Source organism: Meles meles, chromosome 21, assembly GCF_922984935.1.
Source record: "Meles meles chromosome 21, mMelMel3.1 paternal haplotype, whole genome shotgun sequence".
NCBI lineage: Eukaryota > Metazoa > Chordata > Mammalia > Carnivora > Mustelidae > Meles > Meles meles.
Genome location: NC_060086.1, coordinates 17,910,307 through 17,922,769, shown reverse-complemented (window position 1 = coordinate 17,922,769; position 12,463 = coordinate 17,910,307). Strand labels below are relative to the sequence as shown.

General features: G+C 41.4%; 1 non-coding gene across 1 annotated transcript; it reads right to left on the bottom strand.

Moving 5' to 3' along the window:
- Positions 1-6,240: 6,240 nt before the first annotated feature.
- Positions 6,241-6,391, bottom strand: LOC123934314. Its single transcript, XR_006816779.1, has one exon. It is a non-coding gene; the product is annotated as a small nucleolar RNA SNORA62/SNORA6 family (small nucleolar RNA).
- Between the last annotated feature and the right edge of the window lie 6,072 nt (positions 6,392-12,463).

Genomic DNA, 12,463 nt, shown 5'->3' with positions numbered 1-12,463 from the left:
ACAAACCTGGCCTAAATATTTACATAAGCTCAGCAAGAACAGTGAGTGATCATATCGATCTTTTAGAATCTGCTTTGCTGGAACTTCTTATAAGGAATCTCTAGGTTGAACCTCATTAGCGTCTCCAGGCCAGAAGCCAAGCCCCGTACTTGCCATCACACATGCCTGCAATACCCGTCCGTTTGGGTGAATTCCTCTTCCTGAGGTCCCCAAAGTATCCCGAGATTCCAGCACCTGCCAGGAAGTGACATTCTTTACTCACCTGGTGAGGCTGCTGGGAACTCTGTAAGCAAGGTATCGGGCCAACAGTTCCAGGGGGCTTTATGGCTCCAGGTTTCAAAAAGGCAACCTTAGTTCCTTAAAGCTGTCTGGTCATATCTGAGTCGTTCTTTCTGTCTTTCTCAAATAGGACATTCCAGTCGAAGCCTTGGTAAAATAACCCATGTTTCCAATGGTGTCCTGTTAAAGGAGAACAGATTCTTATCGAACTTATGCAAATGACTGATTGCCATGGAGGAAAGAATACTTACTGAGACCTTTTGAGTTTGAGGGCTCAGATAGAGAGAAAAGTTGAATGCTTTATTTACACATAAAGATATTTACATTTCTGTAACTCAGGGACATCTTAAGAAAAAAGTGTCCTTAGTCTGGAAGAGCTAACATTAGAGAACCAGCAATGTGTAAAATAACAGCTACAACACTATAAGCTTTTAGTTCATTTAGTCCCCTGTTACGAATTCTGGTTTAGTTTGAATGCAGCTTTAGTTAGTTCTGGAAATTCTTACCCATTTTAGTTTAATATATTGAATACCTGTATTTGTCCTGAAAGTCCTTTATATGAATCTCCGTGAAGATAAAAACTCATTTTACAAGAAAATCAAGACTTTGTTCCAGATTTAGATCTTGGGGAAGTTTGATAAAACCTTTTAAAGCACATGCCTAAACAGGATTAAGGATGTTAAAGATCTGATGAAACAAAATAGAGAAACTGTTTTTTGGGGGCAGACAAAGAGAAAACCATTTACATCTTCCTCTTAACAGCAATCAATTAATCTAAGAAACCGTTCTCCTTTTTGAACAGAGAGAAAGCAGACTTTCTATCCCAGTGTCTTTTTAAAATTCATTTCAAACTTAGCCCATCCTCCCCATACCCAAAATTCCTTTTCTGAAGATTTCCCTTCGCAAACCTTTTACAACTTTCCTTTGCACTGTTCAGGTTTTGCCCCAAGACATTTCCTTCCAACCAACCATATCATTTAGGATAAAACTGCCTTTTTTTTAACCTTCAACAAACTGCATTTCCATTCCTTAAATCTTTCTTATGTATCTTCTACTTTTCCACATACAGAGTTGTTTCCCTTACTTCCATCAGTCTTAGTTAAAGTTGGCAGAATTTTGTACTCTTAGAAACACCTTAATCTCTAGTGAAGACTAAGTATTAACCAATTATGAACTGTTACAACAGAATTCTTCAGATGCCAACTTTATGAATCAGTTAAGCACAAAACATGTTTAAAAACAGATTTAAATATTCTTAGTTTCTTTTCAGTAAGAAGTCAAACGCACAAACCTACATCCAGTACTCAATGCTTTAGCACTTTATCCTATTTGGAAAAGACCTAGATGTCCAACAAATTTAATTTTGTTATCCAAGCAAAACTTTAAATTTTTAAGCTACCAAAGATTTTGAAAGCTACCTCAGCAATTACCCATTCAAACTCGGAGACAGACAATTAACCATCTGTTTACTCATCTTTTTTGATGAACAACCCAACAGAGTTAACACAAGGTTATTTGAACTTCAGTAAACCTTGACAGAAGAAAAGCTTCACGTTTACTATTGTAACGTCAAAGACTTGTCTATCTTATTTAAACCAACAAACTTAACTTAGTTCAAATACGGATGCTGTGCGCACTGTAGAAAGGAACTGTCGGTTAAGATAGGTGAAAGGAAGAGAAAGAGAATTACAATCTTCATTTTTGTTTGAAGAGAGGTTTGAGGTCTTCTATGGGCTCACAGGAGTAAGAAAGCACATTAATTTGCTCACTGGGTTCCTGTGAAGGACGTACAGGTTTTATTCTAGATATACGGACCCATGAAGAGTGTCCTTCTAGCTTTCCTGCAGTGGGAGTACATAGTATGACCCGATATGGACCTTTCCATTTCAGATGTAGGTTTTCTGTTGTATGTGACTTCCAATTTTTTTTTTTTTTAATAAACCATGATTTACATTGCACCTGGGCCCACTCCACTTTGAATGTTTACCTGAGACACTGGTGGGAAGATCTGGAGTGGGTGGGGGGTGTTAGGTCCAGGGGGTGCTTTCTTCCTCCTTGAAAGTGAAGAGAGAAGAAGCCATAGTGCAGGAAGCACCGAGGATGGTCTAGAGGCCAGTTATGCAGGCCACACCCAGACTGGTGCAGAAACAGGAGAAGGGGGAGTCAGAAGAAACAAAGCCCTGTCAGGAGGCAGAGAAAGGATTCCCGGTATTAGAGCTCAACAGCTCCAACAGAGGGGCAGAAGCCATGTTTTCCCGCCAGGAAGGGAGGAGGGGTTGAGCAGTCCACGTAGGGCCAGAGAAGACAGAGAATTTCCCCGAAACAAAGGGAGTACTGGCAGCTGCCTGGGAATATTCCTCAAAGTCTCTGTCTCGAGTTAGACTAACCCCAGTTGGCTCCAATTATAGCCATTAACGCGGAAATGAGTAAAGGAGAATCCCCACAACTATTAGGAGAAACGAAACAGAGAGACATAAAGTCAGAGTCCTCTTTCCTAGGACTGGCCCTGCAACCTGGCTTTACTAGAAGGCTTATTTACATAATTATCACCCAATATGTCAGGAGGGAGTTTACTAGCGAACTCATTCAGGCAAACACATTCTGCAAAAGGCCCTTAGGTCGGGCTCCTGGTGTAGAGCAATGAAGCCCTATGCATGAGCAATGAAGGCACCCTAGGATCATTCACTCTGTCTCCTGCAGAGGACATCTAACTGATTGATCCCACTGAGGCCATGCAGTGTTACAGGAGCTCAGTCCTTTCCTAAGTTTTGCAATCCAAATTATTTCCAGTGGGTTAAAAGGCACCCCACGGTAGAGTCCTTGGGACCTAAGGAAGCCTACTGAGGCCATGCTCCCAGAAAAGTAAAGAAGGTCCATTACGAAATCTCCTCTGATGCCTGGGTGGCATCCCACACAGGATATGTCAGCGGCGCCCCTGTGTCAAAAGCGACCAGAGGCGTCCCTCAAGACATCGCTAATGATCACCATTCTAACTTCCCGGGAAGGCATTCGTGCTATAAAAGGCCCTGGAGGGGTGCTGGCGTCCCTCCTCTTCCCCATCGCATCCTAGGCTACAGATGGGTGCCTGGTGAATGGACTAGGATATTGTGCCATCCCATACTGTAAAAGTTGTATGACTGCCCTGCCATTTTTAACCCACAGGAAACATAAAAATGTTTGGCAAGGGAAAATTACCCAATTTCTTAGCTTTAAGTAGTTTGTAGAAGACACTGACGTGAAACAGTAAAGACCGAAATCCATCATGTTCTATGTGACATTCCAACACATGTGGTCCTTATAGCCAACTTCCCTAGGAAAAGATCCTCGGTTGCATTTTAATTCAATTTGGTACTGCTTCCCGTCGGCTCCCAGTGGAGGGAAGGAAAGGCAGGAAGGGCAGGAAGGGCTACACCACGCATGTGGAAGGGATCACATTAGATCAATCAGGAAGAAACCTCACACAGGAGTCTTAATATTGGCAGCTGTCCTTCCTGGTGACTTAGGTGGCTGTCCTGTGCCCAAGGAAGACAACTTTATGTAAGAACAGGAATAAAGAGAGGGCATCAAGTTTCTGGGTCTTATTACCATTCTGGCCAGGGTACTAACTTCCAGCCAAAGTCAGATGTTCTCCTCCCAGCAGGGTAGCCACGGGCTAGAGGATTACAGCCTGAGCAATCGACATGCAAGTGTTCCAATAAGACCACACTCCTTGAAAAGCCCTGAGAGTAAAGAAGAAACGAGAAAGTACTCACCAATTTTGTACCAAAGCTCAGAGTCCAAATGTAAAGACTCACAGCCCCACACTGGGCTCCAAATGATGAACGTCTAGAACATAGGTGAGGTTTGCTGGGATGAGGTCTGGAACTGACGACCAAGAACGAATTCTTGAGACATCTCTGGTGCAAAATGGTGGTTTATTAAAGCACGGGGACAGGACCTGTGGGCAGGAAGAGATGCTGCCAGGGGTTGTCAGGAGTGGTCTATTATATACTTGTAAGGTGGGGAGAGGATTAGGGATGGTGTCAGTCTCTAAGGAATTTTGGAAGCAAGTTTTCTAGGACCTAGAGGGGCTAGCTATTGTTAGGGGAAAAGGTTAGTCATTAATAGTCGTAAAACCTTTTAGTGAGACCCTTTCGTTGTCTATCAGTAGGCGACAGGCTTGGGAGTGATTGTCAACACCATCTTGGAGGTTTAGAGATAAAGTTTCCAAAGGAATTGTTAAAGTACTCACAGGGTCCTGGTTAGGGGTAGGGGGTCGGTCAGACTAGGACTGCCCTTTGCCCTTAGCAAAGTCTTAAGGTAGAGTGAGGAGAGTCACTCTGCCTGTTTTAAGGGCTTGTCAGGAGGCAAGGAAATTTAACAATTTTTCTTCTGCCTCTGTTTCCCACATCAGCATGATTTTTATTACAGTATGATTAAAAGAATGTAAAATATCTCACTGCAATTTTATACTGATTATATACTGAAATAATAATATTCTGGATATAACTGATTAAACAAACTAAATTTCTTAAAAATGATTTCACCAAAGGACACCTGAGTGGCTCAGTTAATTAAGCTTGAGCTCAGGTCATGATCTCAGGGTGCTGGGATCAAATTCCACATCCAGCTCCTTGCTTACCAGAGCCTGCTTCTCATTTCTGCCTGTCCTGTCTCCTCTGCCTGCCCCTGTCCCACGCTCTAGGGCACGTGTGCACAGGCTCTTGGACGTGAGAGTGCGTTCTCTCTCTCTCTCTGACAAAAAATAAAATAGAATCTTTAAAATAATCATTCTGCCTGCTTTTTACTTTCTCACTGTGGTAAATGAAGCTTAACATTTCATGTGGCCTGCAATGTATAGACTTATATTGGACAACACTGGGGAGGCAGAACATCAAACAGGACATTTGTAATACCAAGAGCAAAAAACAGCTTTAAGTTTACATACACAACATGTAGTAGAGGATAAATATACTCTCCCATCTCAGCTAATAGGTATTTAAATGCTAACTTGGTGTAACCAATATAAACAAAACTCTACAATCTCAATGTAAATGTTATTTAAATTTCAACATTCCAGATTTAGATTTTTGGAACTTATTATGAATACTGTTTTCAAACTACAGAAGTGATACCAACTCATCTAAACCACAGAAATTATAGAGAAGCATACACATACACAAAAGAATCTAAAGAATCCACCACGCTACTGCTCAGAATATTTGGATCCCTCATGACTTCCAGGTAAATATACTAAATTAAGTGATATGAAATATTAAAGTGGGATCATATGCTTTACCACTCTGAAACTTCTTTTATTCTAACACTGTGAACATTTCCTTTTATTATATATTCTTTCTAAAACTTCACATTTTATTTGGAAATAATTACAGATTCACAGGGTGTTGCAAAAACAGTATGAAGTCCCATATAATACGCACCCCATTTCCCAGACAGGGTTGCATCAAAACCAAGAAACTGACATTGGGACGCATGTGTACCATTTCAGGTCACCTTATCACATGTGTAGATTCATGTAACAACCACCACAATCAAGATCAGATTTCATCAACACAAAACGTTCCCTCTCAGTACCCCTTTCCAGTCACAACCACCCACCCCGTCCCAACCTCATCAGCCCTAACCCTTGGCGACTGCTAATCTAACTGTGTGATAACAAAAACGTGAATGGCTGCCTACAGTGTGTGATCTGCATAGATTGGCTTTTTTCACTCAGCATCATGCCCTTGAAATCTACAGCAGTCGTTGTATGCATCCAGAGTTTGTTCCTTCTTAATTGCTGAGAAGTATTCCATCTGGTATGGTTGTAGTGCTCATCTACTGAAGGACATTTGGATTATTTCCAGTTTTACGGTATTACAAGTAAAGCTGGCATTTTTAAGAGCTGCACAATATTTGTAACTATTGCATAGTTTTGTATCAGTTCCCTGACCTCTATGTAGGCTGTTTTGCTTGTTTTTAACTCGTAGCAAGAATTACTATCAAACTCCACTTTTTGGGCCACAGACCGTTGTGGTCTTAGCAAAAGACCTGCCCTTCATGAAGCATACTCCCAACATTTAATGAGTTCATCGGCCAGGCAGCTAATTTTTTGTTATAATAATGATGCAACAAACGTATTTACACGGAAAAGATATATGCAGAGAACACTAATTCCTAGTTAAAATGCTGGGTCACAAGCCACAAATATTTTTGGTAGCCAGTTGCTACCAACTGACCTTCAGAAAAGTTAATCACACCCCAGATACTAAGAATCCAAAGACATATTTTCATTCTCCCCCAAAGTAAAACAAAACAAAACAACAACAACAAAAAAAAAAGAAAGAAAAACGGAAACTGGATGTTAGCTTTATTTCCTACAAAAAGGAATCCCTAAAACTATGAAGTGATCACAAAAAATTTCCTTAGAGAAGAAAAAACCAAAATGAACCACAAGAAACCAACAGGTCAGAACTGATGTCTTCCAAACCAGAGACTCAATTAGTTTGTAACATACTCTGCCTGATACCTCCATTCCTACACGGAACTACAACCTACAGCACTTTCAAAATTCAATGAACTGGCATATTAAACAGCATCTGGAAAACTATAGTTATGCGAATATTTGTGGTCCAGGGAATAGACAAATAAATTGATCAAATAAAAATAATTATGCATTGGCAGAATAAAAAATAAAAATAAAATATAAAATAAATAAAATAATAATAATAAATAATAAAAATAAATAAAATATTATAGATAATAAAAAATAAAAAATAAATAAAAAATAAAAAACCTTTATGTTGTTTTGTCCCCTAACTTCTTCTAAGCATGTATTACCACCTTCACAACCAAAATAAAGGAGAATCGGGACTCTATGGAATGATACAGGAAAATACCCTACCAATACATGTTATTTTTAATTTTACCAATGCGCTGATAATCTCTCTCCTTCGTGTGATAAAAACTTACATCTTGTAAGAGAGGCCCGGGTAGTACCAGATAAACAGAGCTCCAGCCTTCATGCTTATTAAAATTTGAAATTCGAAGTGAACACATGGGTATTAACCCGGTTACAAAGAGGTGTTACTACAGTAGCTACTTCCTATCCACCTGGGTGAGTGTCCCATTTCCCTCCAAGTAAGACCTTCTGAGCAGGGAGCCCGACGTAGGGCTCAATCCCAGGACCTCAGGATCATGACCTGAGCCAAAGGCAGATGCTTAACCAACTGAGCCACCAGGCACCCCAAGACAAACCAGAAGGGTTTGGTTTCGACTGAAGGTCGTTTTAAGCTGAATTCTTATTTCCTGAAAACCTAAAATATTCTGGAAGACTTATGATATTCAACAACTTTTAGTTCCAGAAAAGAATGAACACTGTATAAACGTTCTACCCTATATAGGAAATCTCATCAATTCTCAGAAAGCGGTCATCAGGTTTATTTTCTCCCAGACGAACCACCAAGTACTCGATAGATTTTAAGATCCACTAAAGGGCTGATAAAATTGGCATCCTACATCCCCTTTAATTTCCTGTCCCCTGCAAAAGCAACTTCATCTTAAAATGTGTTGTGAAAGCTCTTAATATGAAGTTTTAAGTAAGATTTTTTTTTAACATATCCCATCTACCAGTTTCTTCTTTCAACTGAAGGATCATTTAAATAGTTTTTTCTTAATGAGAAAAGAGGTAAAGAGAGCATTATCTAATCCTATTGAAAAATTAAAATTTCACTTGTTTACCTTATGATTTCAACTATTCCTGATTTCTAACACTGCAGATTTCTTGCACTGTCTTTAGTGACAATTCTTCTTGGACACGACAGTCAATCACTGCATAGAACTTAAATTAAAGCTAAATACATGAAGTGAATGAGTCAAGACTTCAATTTAACAGAATTAATCCACAGTCCTCAACAGAATATACTCCATGTACAACTTCCAACTTACAGGTATATGAACACAAGAGAACTTACATGAAGGACAGCATAACCCCTCCATTGATACCCAACGTGTTCTGTACCCATTCTTAACCTGCTTTAGACGCCAGGTTACATGCACACCCATCTAGTTCCTCAAAACTGATTCTGCACATGACTGATCTCCGCTTCCTTAGCAGACTTTTAAGACTTTCTTAGCCGCTTCAATAACCAAATGGACAACCAAAAAGGATTAGGAATCATCAGAGTTCACCTTCAGGTAAATGTGCTCATGCTCTGAAGCTCCAAACGACTCCAGGAAGTACTTTCAATGCACTGCCTACAGCGTCCAAGACTCAAGTTCTGGGTTTAATTTCCAGCACATGGCGAGAACAACAAAATGAGAAAAACAAGTACATTACTTTTAAGGACACACTTCATAAAGACAACTTTCCACTCTACTAGTAACATTACACACACAGGATTCGAGCCATAATATGAAAGCTTGTTTATTCCATAAAACTTTTAAATGGATGGAAGGGATATTCCAACTGACACTCGTCTTCATCTACTCTATATACATTTACTGCACCCCAGTCAGTGCCAGGCACTGTACTACATGATTAAGAAAAATAAAGATGTGAAAACAGAGGTCCTGCCCTCAGGGGGCACCTGTGTGGCTCAAATCAGTTAAGGGTCAGATGCTCATGATCTCAGGGTCATCAGATGGAGCCCCGTGTGGGGCTCAGAGTTTGCATGGAGACTGTTTACAACTCTCACTCTCCCTCTGTCCCCACCCTCCCTCTCTCTCTCAAATTAAAATCATTAGGTTGTTTTGTTTGGTTTTTAAAAGGTCCTACCCTCCAAAAAGACAAAACATAACAGGTGATCAAATAAAACTTCTCTTCAAATGTTAAATGAGTTATACATGATTTGGAAGGTGAGGCAAGCAAATAGAAATACAATTCAAGTGTTACAAAAATGAGCTACACCTGACTGGAGTGATGAAAAGGCTTCCTGAGACATCTAGGAGTCCAAATGGTAGTGAAGCAGGACACAGAAGCAAGGGAATGCGTTTCAGAGAAAATCCAGAGGAAGAGAAGGTGTGAAGTATGGAAATGAGGTATCATGATCCAAGCGCGGGACACAAGCAGTTTGGCAGGAAACACACACCCCCTCTATGTGGAAGGCAGACGGGGTTTGGTGGCAGTCTGCTTGCAGAAATCCTAGAGGAACACGAAAGGACTGAATCAGAAGCCTCTTGCGATGCTTGGCATTTGGATTTTATTTTAAAGGCAATGAGAACGAGCAGGTCATTTCAGTGGACTAAGCAGAGAGAGCTGGATTTGCCTGCCTCGGTCATGGACACATAAGGCTGGTGATGGTTATTATACAGTAAATGGGAGTTGCCAGCCTGTGGGGAGAAGTCGAAAGGTGTGGATGATCTCTGAAGTGAAGGAAAAGCTGAGAAGGACGGAGGAGGGAACAAACAACTAACTTGTATCGGCCTGCCCAAGAAACGATCTCTAAGAATCATAAATCCCAGATTCAGTAAGGCCTTCCCAGTGTACCCACACAGACCAACTATCTCCCCCACAGACTCATTTATTCCATGAGTGCGACTCCCACCACTGAAGACCTTTTTGTCTCACCTTTTCAACATCTATTCCGTTCCCTGAATGCAGGAATTTTCTATCCACTTCACCAATGACTTGAAAGAGCAATGACTGATAAAACACTACAACTGAGGAGGCAAAAGCTTACTCCCTTTATGGGCTGTAGAAAAGTTCCACACACCAGGCTTGATCCTTATACCCAACGATGTGTGAATTTACACTACCGTTCAAAGAAGACACCTGTGTTCAAGGATGCAGGTAATAAAAAGATACCAAGGAGATATCCTATTTCTAAAATGTGTAAGGGTCTACATGCAGAGTGAAGCTCTAAAACAGTCTGAGGATGAAACAGCAGCACTGGTAAACTCAGAACCACGCACACAAACATGGATGACTCTCCGTAAGGCAGGCCCAGGAGTGCATCGAACTGGATGACTCCACTTACACCAAATTCGGGAACATGCGCTACAGCTCCCCAGCAACGGAAGTCAAGAACAGCAGCAGCAGTAACCGTCAAGAGGGTTATCATGGACTCTGGGGTCCTGGGTGCAAGTCACACGGTGTGTTGCCCTTGTGAAGGTTCCTCAAGCCTTTGGCTTAGGATCTGTGCACTTCTCTGTATATATGCTGCGGTTCAAAAAGTTTACTTAAAGGGGTGCCTCGATGGTTCAGTGGGTTAAGCATCCAACTCCTGACTCTGGCTCAGGTCATGATCTCAGGGTCCTGGGATGGAGCCCGCAGTCTGGCTCCTGCCTCAGTGCAGAGTGTACTTGACATTCTCTCTCTCTCCCTCTGCCCTCCCTCTGCCCCCAAGGAGACTCTCTTGAAGATACAAATATTTTTAAGAGAACAAATAAGCCTTCAAAACAAACACACACAAACCCCTCCTTACCTAAAAAAGGAGGAAGAACCTCCCCATGGGGACGAAGACTCCACAACCAAAAAGGCCCTGGTGACAGAGCCAAAGAGAAACTGAGAGTCAAAAGACTGCAGCGTGTTTCAGTTCAGACTGCAAAGGAGACATTCAGGGGTCCACTATTACCGGAAGTTCTAACCAACTGAGTTAGTGCTGACAACTCCCTCACGCAGCTGCCGTTTACCAAAATAGTTTTTATTCATCTTGGAATTTCTTCAGCATTGACAGAAGCACAGGATGAACGTATGTCACTCAAACTTCCCATCCCAGCAACTAACAGGATACACTGACCAGTAGTTAGCTGTCCTGCCCTCAGTACACAGCAGGCAACCAAGGAAAAGCAGACTAGCCTCTACACAAAGGTTGCAACTTTACATTATCCCCAACCCGAGGAGCTAAATGGCAAAGCCTACAGTAATAACCTACAGAAGTAACTATCCCTTGCCCTAGAAGACAGGAGATTGCATGTTGCCGACAAAAACAAACATGTACCTTAACGCTGTCTAGGAAGAGGTTCTCGTCCCTCTGTAGTTCCACATTCTGCACTCACTTCTCAAAACACTTGCCACTGCCCGAAATTATTTTACTTTTCTGGTTACTTGCTTATTTTCTGCTTATTTTTCCTGGCTTTTAAGAGTTTTAAGTCCTCAGATCTTGGAAATCTGTGATCACATCCTACTCAATGAGAGACCTCAAAAAATTACACAAGGGCACCTGGGTGGCTCAGTTGGTTAAGCGACTGCCTTCAGCTCAGGTCATGATCCCAGAGTCCTGGGATCGAGTCCTACATCGGGCTCCCTGCTCCTGGGAGAGTCTGCTTCTCCCTCTGACTTTCTCCCCTCTCATGCTGTCTCTTACTGTCTCTCTCTCAAATAAATTAAAAAAAAAAAACTTCAAAAAAATACACAAAAACCCTGAAACAGAAGAGGGAAGTATCCTGTTCCTGAAATATTTCATCTTTATTAATTTAATGTATTTGTTAAAAATCGGAATGTCACTGTCATCATCTGTAACTCTTGAACAAACTTCAAACATTTCTATGGTTTTTAAAATCAAAACCTCCCACGTGCCCTCAACAAGTTGGTAAGTAAGATTTTTTGTAAGAAACATGTAGAAACTGGGCGCCTGGGTGGCTCAGTGGGTTAGGCCACTGCCTTTGGCTCAGGTCATGATCTCAGGATCCTGGGATCGAGTCCCGCACCGGGCTCTCTGCTCAGCTGAGAGCCTGCTTCCCTCTCTCTCTCTCTCTCTGCTTGCCTCTCTGTCTACTTGTGATCTCTCTCTGTCAAATAAATAAATTAAAAAATCTAAAAGAAAAACACCTCCAAACAGATCATGGTCTCAGGGTCCTGGGATCGAGTCCCGCATTGGGCTTTCTGCTCTTCGGGGAGCCTGCTTCCCTCTCACTCTCTCTGCCTGCCTCTCTGCCTACTTGTGATCTCTCTCTGTCAAATAAATGAATGAAATTTTTAAAAAACATATTCTAAAAAAAAAAAAAGAAACATGTAGAAACTGAAATGCATTCATAGAAGATAATTATCATCAGCAACACATTAGATGTAAACTTGAATTTGGTTTTGCTCTTCACCAGTAAAGTTCTCAAGTTCTTAGGAGTTTCCTACTCATTTACTTGAACATCATCTAAGGGAACACTCAAAGCAAAACCACAATAAAGTGGTCTGGCCTCTGAGGGATTCTACATGTTAGGCCGCTGCCTTCGGTTCGGGTCATGATCTGAGGGTCCTGGGATCGAGTCC